Raw genomic sequence first — 18,548 nt, 5'->3', positions numbered from 1 at the left:
TAACCAAGCAAGAAAAACAAGTAGATGCTGATTCACATAGATATAAAGAAAGAAAAATTGGGAATCAAAACATCACAAATGCAATTTATAAACCAGGAAATCAAAGAGGATAAGAAAGTCTGCCATAGTATTCATGAAATGGTTTGGTTAAAGCAGAGGACAACAGAGTTCAGAATGCCAAACCAAAACATGAATGAAAACAATTCACAAAAAATTTAGGCAGCATTCCGGCTAAAATTGGATTGTCCCGAAAATAAACAGCAAACAAGACAGTTCATATGAATTAAAAAGTCAAGCTGCAGGTACATATATATAATATAAACATGAAAATTCAATGTAAAGAGCAGCAATATATAAGAAATACAGCATATGAACAAGATTACAGCAACAGTAGATTTGCAAATATGATAAAACAGAAGCAAGAACAGTGTAAATAAACAGACCTAGATCCACTAACCACAGCCTAGGCTACCTAACAACCTAAAATCCACTACAACATGCATATCTAACTATCCTAACATGAACAAAAACAGAAAAATAAGAATAAACTACGAACAGAGAAAAGGGATTGCGTGTTGCGGAACCTGGAAGGCGAAAGAAGGAGGTTGGGGTACAGAGGTGGCTGGGGTGGTGGCGGTGACGTCTGGCACGGCGGGTGGCGGCGGTGGGCACGGCGGCTGTGGCTGTTAGGGGGTAGGGGCTTTGGGAACGTTAATGGGTAAAATAGGGGAGGGGATAGGATAGGGAAGAGGGGGGTGGCGCGACTGGGATGGCCGGCGATGGTGGGTGGTGGTTTGCGGAGGGCAGTGGCAGAGAGGGGGGAAGAGAGGAAGAAAGAAGAAGAAAGAGGGGGAGGGAGGAAGGGGGGTAGGTGGCGGCGGCGTCTGGACGGCGGTGGCGGCGTCTGGGTGGTAGCGCGGTGGTGGCTGGGTGGTGGTGGTTGAGGGTTGGGGAAGGAGAGAGGGAGGAGAGGAATTGGGGGGGCTGCGCGAATGTAGGGTTTCGCGTGACAGGGGGTGTTATATTTTTGAATCCACGCGGCCGCGTGGGGCACACGGTTGCGTGGTTGGGGTGAAAATGGGAGTGACGCGATCGCGTGGGGCGCGCGATCGCATGAAAGGGGTGGAAGAGGGGATGACGCGATCGCGTGGGTCGCGCGATCGCGTTGCTGGAAATTGTGCTAAACGCACGACTCCAGCACCATTTCAGCGCAACTCTCTGTCTCCTTCTGGGGTGATATACAATCCATGCGACACGATCGCGTCGCTCACGCGGTCGCGTGGGATTGGTATTGTGCAAGTGACGCGATCGCATGGGGCATGCGATCGCGTGGGCCAATTTGTGCAAAACATACAAGGGCCACACGATTCCAGCCTAACTTTCTGGACGTTGGATGTTTACGCCGATCACCAGGTCACGCGGCCGCGTGGATGACGCGGTCGCGTGGATAGTGTTTTTCGCAATATGACGCGATCGCATGGGGCATGCGGTCGCGTCGTGCATCCCCTTTTTTTTTTAACTGAATGCAGGATGCAATGCTTAATGTGAATGCTATGCATGATTCCAGGTTCAATAAAATAAAAATAAAATTCAAAAACAAACAAAACGAAATAAAATTAAAATTGCAAAAAGGAACGATCATACCATGGTAGGTTGTCTCCCACCTAGCACTTTTAGTTAAAGTCCTTAAGTTGGACATTGGAAGGGCTTCCTGTTATGGTGGCTTGTGTTTAAATTCATCCAGAAATCTCCACCAGTGCTTGGAATGCCAATAGCCTCCGGGGTCCCATACTAGGCATGTAAAGCTTCTGAGCAGCTTCAGACAAATTTTCAGGCTCCCGGGGTGACGAATATCAAAATAGATTCCAGGATCCCAAGCTTTGCTATTAAATCCGCCTCCGTCTTGATCTATATGTTTCCATCCGGGCGGTTTAAAAAGTAGAATCTTACCATGGTGACCAAACGTTCTCCGTGATCCATGCAATTGAGCATGATACCAATCCGTGTACTTCGAGGTGAAGTGTGGAACCTTATTGAACCTTGTGCACCAACTCTTAGTACGAGCCATTTCCCTCTTACTCTTAAAGCCGCAAAGAGTTCTAAGCTAGCCATCTGTTTCAAGCAAACCATATTCAAGTGAATAAGTAAAGTTATAGGTTAAAAATTGTACCCACTTGAAGCTTGTATTAGGTGGTAATGGCCTTGGGATAGGTGTCTCTGGTGGTTCTGTAAGTTTTACTCCCTTGTGCTCCTCTGTGAATTCCTCCACTTCCTTGCAAGGTTCTACAATTGTATCTGTGTCCTGGTCAAAGTCTTCTATGTCTTCCTCATCACTTGAGTCATAGATTGGAGGTTGAGAGAAATCTACCTCCGCATCGTCTTCATATTCACTTGGGGAAGATTCTTCGACCTCAGAGAATTCACTTGCGGATGCCAGTTCATTACTAAGAGAATTTGACTTGTGACTATCATCATCAAGGGAATTTGTGTCCTGGGTCATTCCATCTGATTCTTCATAAACAACTTGCCTAGGAGATTGTACAATATCCTCCTTAGCATCAACTATAGCGTCCTTGAAGGAGTTCTCCTCAGTTCTGGGTTCCCATGGAGGTTTAGCATCTCCTAGATCTTCAACCAACTCTTCTTCTTGAACAATGACAGCTTCTTCTACTTGTTCTAGTATGAATTCATTCTCTGTCTTGTCCACTGGAGTTTCTGGTATCTCCTTCATGCTACGCTCTTCGTTAGACTGTTCACATGGGGCTGTGGTTGATCCCTGTGTATTTGAGCGCCTAGAAACCCATTGAATTACTACTTGCTCCAATTGTCGAATGGTTGTTTGAAATTTATTTACTGTTTCCTTTAGGCGAACCTCTGCTTCTCGGGTTGGCGGACTTGGACACGATACATAGGAAAGTGGTGGTGATTGGGAGTGATTGGATTGGTTCTGGGGTAAGGAAGGAACATATGGTGGCGAATGGTGAAGAGAAGCTTGTGAGTGTGGTGGTTCGAGGTTATGTTGAAAGGAAGGTTTATATGCACGGGGTGGGGCTTGTTGGTAGTTACAAGGCTGTCCACCACATCTTTCAGCTGGGTATGCACGGTAGAATGGTCTTTGTCCAGGATATCTCGGAGGGTGTTGCTGCCTAAAGGGTTGATTGGATCCTCTTGGCTCCATCCATCCTTGATTGGTCTAACCTTGATGCATATTCCTGCTGTAACTTCTATTTCCTTCAACAAAGTTAGAACCAAACTCAAAGCGAGAGGGGTGAGAATTCATGGTAGCAAATGAAAAATAAAAGGGAAAAACAGAAATAAATAAACAAGTAAAAGAAAAATATTTACAATAACCAATAATAAGGCACACGTTAGCAGTTCCCCGGCAACGGCGCCATTTTGACGTCGGGATTTTTGTTAGTAAAGAAGTTCATAAAAACAGTCGCGTTGTAGATATAGTCTCTAAACCGACAGAAATCCCTTCGTACAAACGTTTGGGTGTCACAAGTAACAAACCCCTTTAAAATTGTTAACCGAGTATTTAAACCTCGGGTCGTCTTCTCAAGGAACTGCAAGGAAGTATGTTCTTATTATTGGCTATAAAGGTTGTAATCGGGGTTTAGAAGGTGAGAAACAAGTGATTTGAATAACAAGTAAAGTAAATGGCAATTAAAATAAATAAATACTGTAAAGCAACTTTTGGTAAGGTAAGAGAAATTGGAAGTCCAACTGATACGTGGCCTCTATCACGCGTCCGCGTGGGTCATGCGGTCACGTCATTCGGAGCATTTCCTTGCCACGCGGTCGCGTCAGTCACGCATCCGCGTCGTATGCGTTCTACTTAAGGCGCGCGGTCGCGTCAGTCATGCGGCCGCGTCGCTGCTTCTTCGCTTCTAGCACGCGATCGCGTCGTCCATGCGATCGCGTGGATGCCAGTTTCTTCAAAACTCCGTTTTGCACTTTCCTTCCATTTTTGTACGTTTCCTTTTCCATCCTTTAAGTCATTCTGCCTTAGAAAATCTGAAACTACTCAACACACTAATCACGGCATCGAATGGAAGTAAAGGTAATTAAAATAATTAATTTTAGAGCTTAGAAAACATGTTTTTCACATACATCACATAATAAGGAAGGGAAAGTAAAACCATGCAATTAATATGAATAAGTGGGTGAAGGATTGAATAAATCACTCAGGCTAAGCACAAAATAACTCATGAAATATGGGTTTATCAGCAACCCAGCCATTAGCAAGTTATTTATTTTAAATTAATACTTACAGAGGCTTGATATACATTTTTATTAAAGGTTAATCATCAAAAATGAAGGAATTCACAGAGTTACAGAAGGATTCAGTGCACAAAGCATAGAAAAGGAGCTTGCTGGCAAGAAAATGCTAGTAAGGGGCATTTTGGGCGTTAAACGCCAGAATGGGTATCATTCTGGGCGTTTAACGCCAGTAAAGGTACCATTTTGGGCATTAAACGCCAGAATGGGTACCATTCTGGGCGTTTAACACCATGATGCACGGAAAACTTGTCTCATAACAAATTTCCTTCGGCAAGTGTACCGAATTTGTCGTCAAGTAAAAACTCACAATAGAGTGAGGTCGAATCCCAAAAGGATTGATTGATCAAGCAACTTTAATTAGAGAAATGTTCTAGTTGAGCGAATCAGAATTTGAGTTGAGAATTGCAGAAAATTAAATGGCGGGAAAGTAAATAACAGAAAAGTAAATGCTAGAAATAAGAGCTGAATGTAAATGACGGAAAGTAAATTGCAGAATCTTAAATGGGGATGGGTAATTGCTCATAAAAGTAAATGACAGATATTAAAAAGAATGGGTAAGATCAGAAATGGGGAGTTCATTGGGCTTAGGAGATGTTTCATTCTCCGGATCAATTTCATTTTCATCTCTTCCTCAATCAATGCACTCATTGATCTCCTTGGCAATCTTAAGTGATTGAATTACAATTTCTTGTAATTCAATCTCTCAAATCTTGATCAATAGCCAATTCCTTGGTTAATTGCTCATGAGAAGAGATGAAGTATGGTCACTGATTATACCACATGCATTTCCCAAATCAAGTGTTGAGAGGATTATAGTCACATATCCATCCAAACCCAATTTGGTCCAGCATGAGAAAGCATTTCTAGCATGATCTCTTCATTCGTCTTTCAAGGTTCAGAAGAGATCCAAGTATAAATAGCTTCTTTTCCAAGATAACTACCCAATTGGATGAAGATCGAAAGCTTTCAAGTAAAATCAAGAGAAAAGATAGAAGAAGAATAATGAAAACTAGTATTGATCCATCAAATTACAACAGAGCTCCCTAACCCAATGAAAGGGGTTTAGTTGTTCATAGCTCTGGAAAATGAAAACAAAGATGGAGAATACATGATGAAACTAGAAGTGCAGAGAAAGTAAATACAGAGAGTAATTCTATGCCCAGAGGCTCCCTATAATTTCCAACTTTTTTTATTTAATTCAAAGCTACTCCTATATATACTACTCTTCTGTTCTTCTAGTTGGCTCTTCAAGTCTTGGGTATGGGCCTTTAGATCTTGAGTTTGAAGCAGTTCTCTTCTTCATTGGGCTTGGCTTTACTTACAGAGAGAAAGTGTGAAGTGGGCAGAGACTTTAGCTCAGGACGTTAGTGGTGTTAACGTTCAGTAAAAATATGGGTTCGAGAACGTTAGTGGCAATCACCTTTTTCACTAACGTTCCTCACCCAAGTAAGAGCCACGTTAATACCGAATTTGCCTCTATGACCTTCGCACACGTTTCTGGGACTTACCTTTCCCAGTAACGTTGAGAAGTCTCCCCCTTCCTTACGTTAGAGTCCACGTTAACTTAGTTAACGTGGCTCTTTTAACGTAGGCTTGCCAACCTTCGAGAACGTTAGTGACACTTACCATTGTCACTAACGTTCCAATGTGCCCCTATTTCTCACGTTAGAGTCCCGTTAACTAGGTTAACGTGGCTTCTAACGTGGCCATGCTAGCCATCTCCAACGTTAGTGACAAAGTTGAGTATCACTAACGTTGGCTCATCATTCCCTTATCCACGTTAGCTTACATGTTAACTAAGTTAACGTGGGAGTTAACGTGGCTCATAGTGGCTTGTGTGGGCTAATTCCAACGTTAGTGACAATGTTGGGTGTCACTAACGTTGGCGATCACCTCCCTTCTTCACGTTAACTAAGTTAACGTGGGAGTTAACGTGGCTTATTGGGGCTTGTGTGGGTTCCTTCCAACGTTAGTGACAATGTTTGGTGTCACTAACGTTGTCGACCACTTTGTCTCCTCACGTTAGCTTCCACGTTAACTAGGTTAACGTGGAAGTTAACGTGGCTTATTGTGACTTGGCCAACGTTAGTGACAAAGTTAAATGTCACTAACGTTGGCTTCCCCTTTACTTCTTAACGTTAGAGGCCACGTTAACTAAGTTAACGTGGCAACTAACGTGACCACTTATGAGCTTGGTCCAACGTTAGTGATAATGTTAAGTGTCACTAACGTTGACTCCATTTCCTTTCTTCCACATTAGAGTTCACGTTAACTTAGTTAACGTGACTCTTAACGTGGGCAATGATGGCTTCAAGAGCGTTATTGGCAATTACTTTTCTCATTAACTTTGCAAGTTACTCCTATTCCACGTTAGTGTTAACGTTAGTGTAACTAACGTAGCCACTAATGTGGTTCTTCTTTGCTTCCTTTGTCCTGAAATCAAGCAATAAAGTGCATCAAAGTTCTAGTCCAAGTCATGGGAAATGCAACATCCAATTTGTCCTTAAATTCATGCAAAATCCTCATGAAATCATGTAAAGTGCACAATGTATGCTTGAATCAAGATGTAAGTGAATATCTACCCAAAACGAGCTTATTTCCTAAGGAAATGCATGAAACTACCCTAAAAATAGTAAAGAAAAGGTCAGTGAAACTGGCCAAAATGCCCTGGCATCACAACACCAAACTTAAAGCTTGCTTGTCCCTAAGCAAGTACTGGAACAAGAGAATGATGAATGGAATGCCAAGAGAAATGAGTCATTCTTGTGGAAGTCATGTCCCCTGATTTATGGTGGTTTCATGCATAGCAACTTAGGTTCATTCCTGGCTTTCAGACCTTTATCATGTCCTAGAATACTCACTGTGGTTGCATCCCATGAGACTTTTATTCATTGATCCTTTTGTTGTTATTTCAGGGCTTATTTTTGTTCTTAAGCTAAGTGCTCTGTAAGGGGGCAACTCTTTAAAATAAGCTTTCAGCCAACACTCCCGAACCAGTTGGTTCAAGGTGCTAGGTGTTGAAGCACTCCTAAGGACTTACTTGCTCAAGTCTCTCCCCCATACATACACACCACAGGCACATAGTTTATTTATTTTATTTTCTTGAGACCTTGGTGTCCAGCACCTCTTTGGGTTACTAAATGCTCTGTATTGAGGGTTACTCTTGATAGTGGACTTTCAGCTGATAATCCCGAGTTAGTTAACCCAAGTTACCAAGTGATAAGGCACCCCTAAGAGCTTATTCATCCAAGTAGATCCCTCACACAGGAGCACCACAGACACATGCCTCAAGATTAAAAACCATTGGTGCCTAGCCTTATTGCTTGTTCTTTTTCTTTTATTCCTCAACTTTGATTGTTCTTTCCCTTTTTCTTATTAGGATCTTCTTATTTAGCTAGTCTCATGGGGTGTGTCTCAAGCATAGTATTCATGACAGATAGTTGTCCTCCCACCTTATGGTTGAACCAACTTAGCTAACTTATGACTATACCATAAACTCATGAACTTATTCCATAGTATGAACTCCTCTCTAGTCTTTAAAAACACTCATTCTCTTTTCATTTGATTTAAAGGGACAAACATACAAGTAAGCAAAGTAAGGGTGCAGTGACATAAAGACCAGCAAGCATAGACCTCTTCAACTCAAAACTTAAAAGATAGAAATAAAGAAAAAGTTTAAACTTAACATGGAAGCAAGTTCTATTTCATACAAGATCTTCCTTATTCAAAGCATAGAAGAAGATAGACCAAAGAAGGAATGTCACCACCTTTTACTCTTGTGGATGCCCATGCTTTCCTCCTTGTTTGTCTTCTTTGTGTCCTCTTGCATTCCCTCGCATCCGTGCCAATCTTGCTTGCTTCCAATCCTCAAGTGCCTTCCTCACTGATTCATGACTCTCTTCCACCTTTTGTCTTTCTTCTCGTGCTAATTCATCCCTCATTTCTTCATACCTTGTGATTCCTGGATGCAATATAGGCAGTTGTCCTACCAAGTAACCGAGCCTGGCTTGAGTATTTATATGATGCCCAGTCTCGCTCAGGTAAACTCCTTCTGCGAATGCCCTTTGCTCGTCCAATAGTTCTGCCTGTTCTATCTGTCTTCGATGCATCTCATGTATATGTACACCTTGATGTGCTTGGATGTTGATTAGCCTCTGGATGGATTCTTGTTGCTCGTTTTGCCTTTGTTCTATCCTGTGGAATGTTTCACCCCATTGTTGCCCTTGACTCAGTTGCTGATCCATCATTTGCTTTTGCCACTCCCCTTGTTGAGTCATCCATCTTGAGAGCGACTCCTCTTGCTGCCCCATCATCTGTAGTTGAAGCTCTCTCTGTGCTCCTTGGCTTTCCAAATATTGTCGAGATAGTCCATCAATGGCTTCCTGCAATTCGTGCATATCCAAGGTGGCTGGTGCTTGCCCCTCTAAGACTTGTCCTTCCACTACTTGAGGGGCTGTCCTCTTCCTTTGCTTCCGTTGAGGCAGGGGGGATGCAGTAGCATGCATTCGTCGAATGGTTATTGGAATGTCCTCTTTTATCCATACGGGGTCCTCATCTTCAAACACCACCCCAACTTTCTTGCACAATCGGTAAATAGTGCTAGGGTAACCTAACGTTCCTCTTGAGTCACTTTTCTCTGCCATTTTTCTAATGCCTTCTGCTATGAGTTCATGAACCTTGATTTCTCCTCCTTTGAGTATACAGTGTACCAGTGTGGCTCTCTTGAGATTCACCTCTGAGTTGTTCGTTGCTGGGAGGATGGACCTCCTTACAATTTCGAACCACCCCTTTGCTTCCGGAGTGAGATCTGCTCTCTTGATGAACCATGGTCTCCTATCTGCATATCTTTCCCAGTCAGCTCCTGGTACACAAATGTCTTGCACAATCTGGTCATGATTAGGGTTGTTGTCCATTCTTGAATGATAACTCTCTTCTTCAAACGGTATGGACCGTAGTTTTAATGCCTTCATGACACTCATGGGACCAAAATCCACAATCTTTCCTCTCACAAAGCTTGTATATGACTCATCTGCCTTATCATATCGGACCGCATTTGCATAAAACTCTCTTATAAGATTTGCATTCACCTTAATGACCAGATCAGTGAGGAGCTCCCATCTTCTCTTTTCTACCTTCTTTGTGATTTCGGGACACTCAGTTTTCCTAACTTGAAATCCCAGCTCATAAATGATCTCCTTATCCACCATCCACCCGTATTGCAATGCATGGTGCAATCTTCTAAATCTCTTTTCATCATACGGGTGTTGCTCTATAGGTTCCTTTCCCTTCCTTCTTTTAGAGCTCGAAGATGCCATGAATGAGGGTTAATGTGTGAAGTTGGCAATGGTGTGGAGACTTTTGGTTGTTTAGGGTTGAGTGCAATGAAGGGAGTGAAGGGGAATCCGAAATGGAGAGGTGTGCAGAGTGGGGTACGGAACAAGGATCACTTATATAGAGAGGTTGTGAGTGAATGGAGGGTGCGGATTGATGGAGTGGTTGTTTGATGGACGGTTGGGGTTGTGCATGGAGAAAGGACAAGGATCATCACTTTATGATGGAGATTGCTCGGTCTTCAAGGGTCCCATCCTTTTCAATGTTGCATGGCAACATTTTCCAATGCCTTCTCTTTTTAGAACAAGTGTGTAGTTTCTCCTCATGAAGTGGCCGAACCCTTCTCATTTAGTTGTCCAATCAATCTCCTTCAATGTTCCTCTCCTTTTCCCTATAAAATAAGAAAAATTAATGTCCTAAAAAGTATTTAAACTTTACGGCTAAACTAATAAAAAGAAGAAAAGATTTTGTTTATTCATGAACTCCAACTAACTAACTAACTGTGTATCCTTATATGCACATTGGTGGCACCATGGGGTGACACCAAACTTAGTTTGGAGCACTGTGATGAAAAGTTCTGTTCAAAGCTCCAAGACTAGCATGCTCTCAGTTGCATTCATGCTTTCTTGGCATGCTTTGAACACCAAACTTGTTCTTCACTATATACTGCAATATAAGGATTTCACCAAGTGTTTGTCAAGTTTGGGTTGGAATTCATGAATATTGACTTATTCACTAGTAAAAGCTAATAAAACATGGGTTGCCTCCCATGAAGCACTTCTTTAGCGTCACTAGCTTGGCGTTTCTCCTTCATCAGGGAGGTTGATAATGCTTCAAGTCCTCCCCTCTTGCCTTGAACTTATATCCATTGGTTGTATCAATGATCTCTACATGTTCCAAGGGGAGAACTCTGTTGATAGTGAAGACCTTAGGTAACTGAGATGGTACAGTGGGGAGATTAGAGGGGATATCTGGGAAGTAAGCTGAGATCACTTTATCTCCTGGAGAGAAGTCTTCCGTAGGGATCTTCTTGTTCCTCCACCCCCTTGGTACCTTCTTCTTTGTCCCTTTTGATGTTGCCTTGCTCTTGGTGACTTCTTCTTCTAAGGGAATTTTGTTGTTGTCTTCACATGTCTCTGGTGGTTTAGGTTCCTCCAGCTTTTCCTTGAGTTGTGACAACTGCTTATTTCCTTGTTCATCAACCCAGGGCTTTCCCAGATGGGCTGGTTGTGCTTTAGTGCTTGCTTCCTCTATCAGCATCTCATTATGATCTTTGCTTGGTTCTTTGTTTTCTTGGTCTGTTTCTTGCGAGAGTTTGAAGACATTAAAGCTGAGTCGTTCATCATGGATCCTCAATATTAGCTCCCCTCGCTCCACATCTATGAGTGCTATGGCTGTAGTTAGGAATGGTCTTCCCAATATGATTGGGTGAGTGTGACTCTCTTCCATGTCCAAGATGACAAAGTCTGTGGGAAGAAAGTATTTCCCAACCTTTAACAACACGTTTTCCACCACCCCTATTGCTTGTTTTTGAGTTTTGTCAGCCAGCCTGATGACTACATCTGTGGGCAATATCTCATTGATCTGCAACCTCTTCACCAGGGATAAGGGCATTAAGTTGATGCTTGCTCCCAAATCGCAGAGTGCTCTATCAAACATTGTTTCCCCTATGGCACAGGGGACATGAAAACTCCCTGGATCTTTTCTTTTCGTAGGCAACTGTGGTTGAATGAGGGCACTGCACTCCTTGTTCATCACTATAGTTTGGCCTCCCTTAAGTGAGCTTTTTCTAGGAAGCAGCTCCTTCATATACTTGATGTATGCAGGCATTTATTGAATAGTCTTGATGAATGGTATGTTGACATGCAGAGATACAAACAAATATAGAAACCTTGAGTATATTCTCTTCTCCACAGCACCATTGAGCAGTTGGGGAAAAGGTGCATAGAGTCTCAGCAGCTCCTGTTGTGAGATTTCTGGTTCTTGATGATCTTTTTCCTTCTTCTCTACTAAGGTATCTTCAGGTTGTTCTGACAGCTTGCTTGGCTTGTCCTCAGTCTCCTTATCACTTATAGTGACCATCTTGCAATCTTCCCATCTTACTTTCTTTGTTTTACCTCTCGGATTCTTCTCTGTGTCACTTGGGAATCCATCTGTGGGTTTGGGAATTTGCTCAGAGAGATACCCCACTTGAGATTCCAACCTCTTGATTGTGTCTTCCTAGTTCTTGAAACTGGCTCGCACTTCCTCCTTGAACACCTTGTTGTCTTGAATCTCCTTGCCTATGCCTTCAAGTAGATTCTCAATCCTTGAGAGTCTGTCATCAAATGATTGTAGATCATGATTAGAAGTGGAAAGATGAGGTAAGTTATTTTGGTTTTGATATGGATGTGGAGAGGTATTGTTATTGGGGTGTTGATATGGTCTAGATGTGAAGTGTTGGTGGCTTGCATTGTTGGGATTTGGGCGTCTTTGATCAAGGCTTTGGTCTTGTTGATTTCCCCACCCAAAGTTTGGGTGATTCCTCCATCCAGGGTTGTAGGTCTTGGAGTATGGATCATGGTTTTGCCTAGGTGAATTCCCAATGTAGTTGGCTTGCTCCTAACTTCTCTCTGCTTCTTCATTCACTCCTTCTTGGGTTGTTGATGAAGTGGTAATTGCTGCTACTTGGTTCCTCTCCATCTTCTTGGTGAGGTCAGCCAGCTGCTGGGTAATGAGCTTGTTTTGGGCCAGCAGAGCATCTACATTGTTTAGCTCTATTACTCCTCTTGTGTTCCCTCTTTCGGAAGCATAGAAGTAGTCATTCTCTGCTACAGTTTCAATGACATCTATGGCCTCCTCAATGGTCTTCTTCTTATTCAAAGATCCTCCGGATGAATGGTCTACGGCCTTCTTTGACTCATAAGAGAGCCCTTCATAGAAAATGTGCAGCTGCACCCATTCATTGAACATTTCTGGTGGGCACCTCCTTGTTAGGTCTTTAAACCTCTCCCATGCTTCGTATAGAGTCTCACCATCTTATTGCCTGAAAGTTTGGACCTCAGCTCTCAGCCTATTGATTCGTTGAGGAGGGTAAAATCTTGCTAAGAATTTGTTCACCACATCTTCCCAAGTTGTCAAGCTCTCCTTCAGGAAAGACTCCAGCCACTTGGCTGCCTTTTCCTTGAGTGAGAATGGAAATAAGAGCAGTCTATAGGCGTCAGGATGAACACCATTAGACTTCACTATGTCACATATTCTCAGGAAGGTGGCTAGATGTTGATTGGGGTCCTCTTGGACACTCTCTCCGAACGAACAGTTGTTCTGAACAAGGGTGATGAGCTGTGGCTTCAGTTCAAAATTGTTGGCATGGATGGTTGGCTTTTGAATGCTACTTCCATAGTTTCCTGGGTTTGGATTGATGTAAGAGCCTAAAACTCTTCTATCTTCCCCAGCATGATTTGCTCGTCCTCCTCCGCCATGGTTGTGAGCTTCTTCTTCACGATGGTTTTCCATGTTTTCTTCTATGTTTGGTTCAAAGTATTCCTCAAAGTGTTCCTCCTCTTCTTCAGCACCAACTACACGTTTTTCTCTTGCCTCCCTCCTTAGTCTAAGGAAGGTTCTCTCAGGTTCAGAATCAAAGGAAATTGAAGCCCCGCTTCTTCTCCCTGTCATACAACCAACAAGTACAAGTAAAGAGAATAGGTGCAGAAAGTATATCTGTCAGAATTACTGTTAGTGTGAGTGATGCAATATATCAAACAGTTAGTGGGTTAGTGAAATGAATGGTAAATAACAAAGAAAAAGTAGGGGAAAGGGAAACAAAATTAACTAAAACAGAAAGTAAATGACTCAAACAGAAAATTAAATCAAACAAAAATAAAATGCTCAATCTAGTTACCCTCCAATTTAATCATTGTTGATGCACAATGAATCCCCGGCAACGGCGCCATAAACTTGATGCACAGAAAACTTGTCTCATAACAAATTTTCTTCGGCAAGTGTACCGAATTTGTCGTCAAGTAAAAACTCACAATAGAGTGAGGTCGAATCCCACAAGGATTGATTGATCAAGCAACTTTATTTAGAGGAATGTTCTAGTTGAGCAAATCAGAATTTGAGTTGAGAATTGCAGAAAATTAAATGGCGGGAAAGTAAATAACAGAAAAGTAAATGCTAGAAATAAGAGCTGAATGTAAATGACAGAAACTAAATTGCAGAATCTTAAATGGGGATGGGTAATTTCTCATAAAAGTAAATGACAGATATTAAAGAGAATGGGTAAGATCAGAAATGGGGAGTTCATTGGGCTTAGGAGATGTTGCATTCTCCGGATCAATTTCATTTTCATCTCTTCCTCAATCAATGCACTCATTGATCTCCTTAGCAATCTTAAGTGATTGAATTATAATTTCTTGTAATTCAATCTCTCAAATCTTGATCAATAGCCAATTCCTTGGTCAATTGCTCATGAGAAGAGATGAAGTATGGTCACTGATTATACCACATGCATTTCCCAAATCAAGTGTTGAGAGGATTATAGTCACATATCCATCCAAACCCAATTTGGTCCAGCATGAGAAAGCATTTCTAGCATGATCTCTTTATTCCTCTTTCAAGGTTCAGAAGAGATCCAAGTATGAATAGCTTCTTTTCCAAGATAACTACCCAATTGGATGAAGATCGAAAGCTTTCAAGTAAAATCAAGAGAAAAGATAGAAGAAGAATAATGAAAACTAGTATTGATCCATCAAATTACAACAGAGCTCCCTAACCCAATGAATGGGGTTTAGTTGTTCATAGCTCTGGAAAATAAAAACAAAGATGGAGAATACATGATGAAACTAGAAGTGCAGAGAAAGTAAATACAGAGAGTAATTCTATGCCCAGAGGCTCCCTATAATTTCCAACTTTTTTTATTTAATTCAAAGCTACTCCTATATATACTACTCTTCTGTTCTTCTAGTTGGCTCTTCAAGTCTTGGGTATGGGCCTTTGGATCTTGAGTTTGAAGCAGTTCTCTTCTTCATTGGGCTTGGCTTTACTTGCAGAGAGAAAGTGTGAAGTGGGCAGAGACTTTAGCTCAGGACGTTAGTGGTGTTAATGTTCAGTGAAAATATAGGTTCGAGAACGTTAGTGGCAATCACCTTTTTCACTAACGTTCCTCACCCAAGTAAGAGCCACGTTAACTTCAACGTTAGTGGCACAAACGTTGCCACTAACGTTGCCTCTATGCCCTTCGCACACGTTACTGGGACTTACCTTTCCCAGTAACGTTGAGAAGTCTCCCCCTTCCTTACGTTAGAGTCCACGTTAACTTAGTTAACGTGGCTCTTTTAACGTAGGCTTGCCAACCTTCGAGAACGTTAGTGACACTTACCATTGTCACTAACGTTCCAATGTGCCCCTATTTCTCATGTTAGAGTCCACGTTAACTAGGTTAACGTGGCTTCTAATGTGGCCATGCTAGCCATCTCCAACGTTAGTGACAAAGTTGAGTGTCACTAACGTTGGCTCATCATTCCCTTATCCATGTTAGCTTCCACGTTAACTAAGTTAACGTGGGAGTTAACGTGGCTCAAAGTGCCTTGTGTGGGCTAATTCCAACGTTAGTGACAATATTGGGTGTCACTAACGTTGGCGATCACCTCCCTTCTTCACGTTAACTTCCATGTTAACTAAGTTAACGTGGGAGTTAACGTGGCTTATTGGGGCTTGTGTGGGTTCCTTCCAACGTTAGTGACAATGTTTGGTGTCACTAACGTTGTCGACTACTTTGTCTCCTCACGTTAGCTTCCACGTTAACTACGTTAACGTGGAAGTTAACGTGGCTTATTGTGACTTGGCCAACGTTAGTGACAAAGTTGAATGTCACTAACGTTGGCTTCCCCTTTACTTCTTAACGTTAGAGGCCACGTTAACTAAGTTAACGTGGCAACTAACATGGCCACTTATGAGCTTGGTCCAACGTTAGTGATAATGTTAAGTGTCACTAACGTTGGCTCCATTTCCTTTCTTCCACATTAGAGTTCACGTTAACTTAGTTAACGTGACTCTTAACGTGGGCAATGATGGCTTCGAGAGCGTTATTGGCAATTACTTTTCTCATTAACTTTGCAAGTTACTCCTATTCCACGTTAGTGTTAACGTTAGTGTAACTAACGTAGCCACTAATGTGGTTCTTCTTTGCTTCCTTTGTCCTGAAATCAAGCAATAAAGTGCATCAAAGTTCTAGTCCAAGTCATGGGAAATGCAACATCCAATTTGTCCTTAAATTCATGCAAAATCCTCATGAAATCATGTAAAGTGCACAATGTATGCTTGAATCAAGATGTAAGTGAATATCTACCCAAAACGAGCTTTTTACCTAAGGAATTGCATGAAACTACCATAAAAACAGTAAAGAAAAGGTCAGTGAAACTGGCCAAAATGCCCTGGCATCACGCCAAAATTGCAGTATCCTGGGCGTTCAGCAAAATGCCCAGTGATAAAGGAGTTTCTGGCGTTTAACGCCAGCCAAGGTACCTGGCTGGGCGTTAAATGTCCATAATGGCCAACAACTGGGCGTTAAACACCAGAATGGATACCATTCTGGGCGTTTAACGCCAGAAAGGCAGGGGGAGGAGATTTTGTTTCCACCTTCAAATTTTTTCAAATTTTCATGTTTTGACTCATAATTTTCTGCATAAACATGTTTCAAACTTTCATCATTCACCCTCAATTTTCATCATTCAATAATTTTCTAAATTATTTTTCAAATTTCTTTCAAATCCTTTCCAAATCTTCTTCAAAAACTCAAATATCTTCTCAAATTCTTTCCATATCTTTTCATATCTCTCTCAAATTTTTCGAAATCCATCCCCTCCTCCTATAAAAATAGCTTCGGCCATCCCCTCTTCTACACCATTCGAATTTACCTCTTCTCTTCTCTCTCCCCTTTCCTTTCTTTTGCTTGAGGGCAAGCAAACCTCTAAGTTTGGTGTGCTTTTCTGTGATCACTGAGCTAAGACTCATCAAGATCATGGCACCTAAGGGAAAACAAACCAAATCAAGAGGCAAGAAAGAGAATACTCCAAAGAGTCTTTGGAATCAAGAGAGGTTCCTAACTAAAGAACATGCAGACCATTACTACAAAATAATGGGTCTGAGGTCAGTGATCCCAGAAGTTAAATTCAATCTGAAAGAAGATGAATATCCGGAGATCCAAGAGCAAATTCAAAACAGAGGATGGGAAATTCTAGCCAATCCTGAGACAAAAGGTTGGAAGAAACATGGTTCAGGAATTCTACTCAAATCTGTGGTTGACAAATAAGCAGAGAATGACTGGAACCGCCTTTCATACCTACAGAACCATGGTCAGAGGAAGAATTATTTACTTCCATCTGGACAAAATAAGAGAGGTCTTCAAACTACCTCAACTACAAGATGATCCTTAATCCTTTAATAGGAGAATGGTGAGAGTAGATAAGGGGTTGGATCAAGTTCTAGAGGACATATGCCTCCCTGGAAATAAGTGGATAACCAATTCCAAAGGTGTCCCAAACCAACTCAAGAGAGGAGATCTCAAACCAGTTGCAAGAGGCTGGCTGGACTTCATTGGGCGTTCTATATTGCCTACTAGCAACCGCTCTGAGGTCACTATCAAAAGAGCAGTGATGATTCATTGTATTATGCTTGGAAAAGAAGTGGAGATTCATCATCTAATTTCTTGTGAGATTTACACAATTGCAAACAAGAACTCCACTGAAGCCAAACTGGCCTACCCAAGCTTAATTTCTCTGCTATGTAAAGATGCTGGGGTGAGGATGGGAGTAGATGAATTCATCCCAATTGAACACCCAATCACCAAGAAGTCAATGGAAGGACAAGTGCAAGACAACTCCATCAAAAAGAGGGCGTAGGAGTTCCTCCCAGAAATTCCTGAAATTGACTACTGGACCCGCTTAGAAGCATCTGTTACCAAGCTGCAGAAAGCTATGGAACAACTTAAGGAAGAACAGCAGAATCAAAACTGCATGCTCTGCAAGCTGCTAAAGGAACAGGAGAAGCAGGGGCGTGAGCTACAGGAGCTGAAGCGCCAGAAGCTCTCCCTTGATGGACCAAGCACCCCACAGATTGAAGGAGCATCCACTTCTCAAAATCAAGGTTGTTGAGTCCTAACTCTATGATAACCTTTATTATTAAGAGTCTATTTTAAGAGTCATTTATTTTTCTGCTTTTAATTTTCTGTCTTCTATTATTATGGGTCTGCCTTTATATTTATTTTTGAGTCTTATTTTTATTCCATAATCAATAAAATTAAAGTTTATGTCTTAAAGCTATGAATGTCCTATGAATCCGTCACCTTTCTTAAAAGGAAAATGTTCGTAATTGAAAAAGAAAAAGAAGTACATGAATTTTGAATTTTAAAACAATTTAATTATTTTGATGTGGTGGCAATACTATTGTCTTTCTGAATGAATGCTTGAATAGTGCATATTTTTTAATTTCATTGTTTATGAATGTTAAAATTGTTGGCTCTTGAAAGAATGAAAGAAAAAGGAGAAATGTTATTTGATAATCTGAAAAATCATAAAATTGATTCTTGAAGCAAGAAAAAGCAGTGAACAGAAAGCTTGCAAAAAAAAAAGCAAGCAGAAAAAGCCAATACCCCTTTGAACCAAAAGGCAAGGGTGATAAAAAGGATCCAAGGCTTTGAGCATCAGTGGATAGGAGGGCCCACAGGAATAGAATCCTGGCCTAAGCGGCTAAACCAAGCTGTCCCTAACCATGTGCTTGTGGCGTGAAGGTGTCAAGTGAAAACTTGAGACTGAGCGGTTAAAGTCGTGGTCCAAAGAAAAAAGAGTGTGCTTAAGAGCTTTGGACACCTCTAATTGGGGACTCTAGCAAAGCTGAGTCACAATCTGAAAAGGTTCACCCAGTTATGTGTGTGTGGCATTTATGTATCCGGTGGT

Source organism: Arachis ipaensis, chromosome B5 (assembly GCF_059453495.1).
Source record: "Arachis ipaensis isolate K30076 ecotype BB chromosome B5, ASM5945349v1, whole genome shotgun sequence".
Taxonomy (NCBI): domain Eukaryota; kingdom Viridiplantae; phylum Streptophyta; class Magnoliopsida; order Fabales; family Fabaceae; genus Arachis; species Arachis ipaensis.
Note: the sequence above shows the minus strand (reverse complement) of the source record.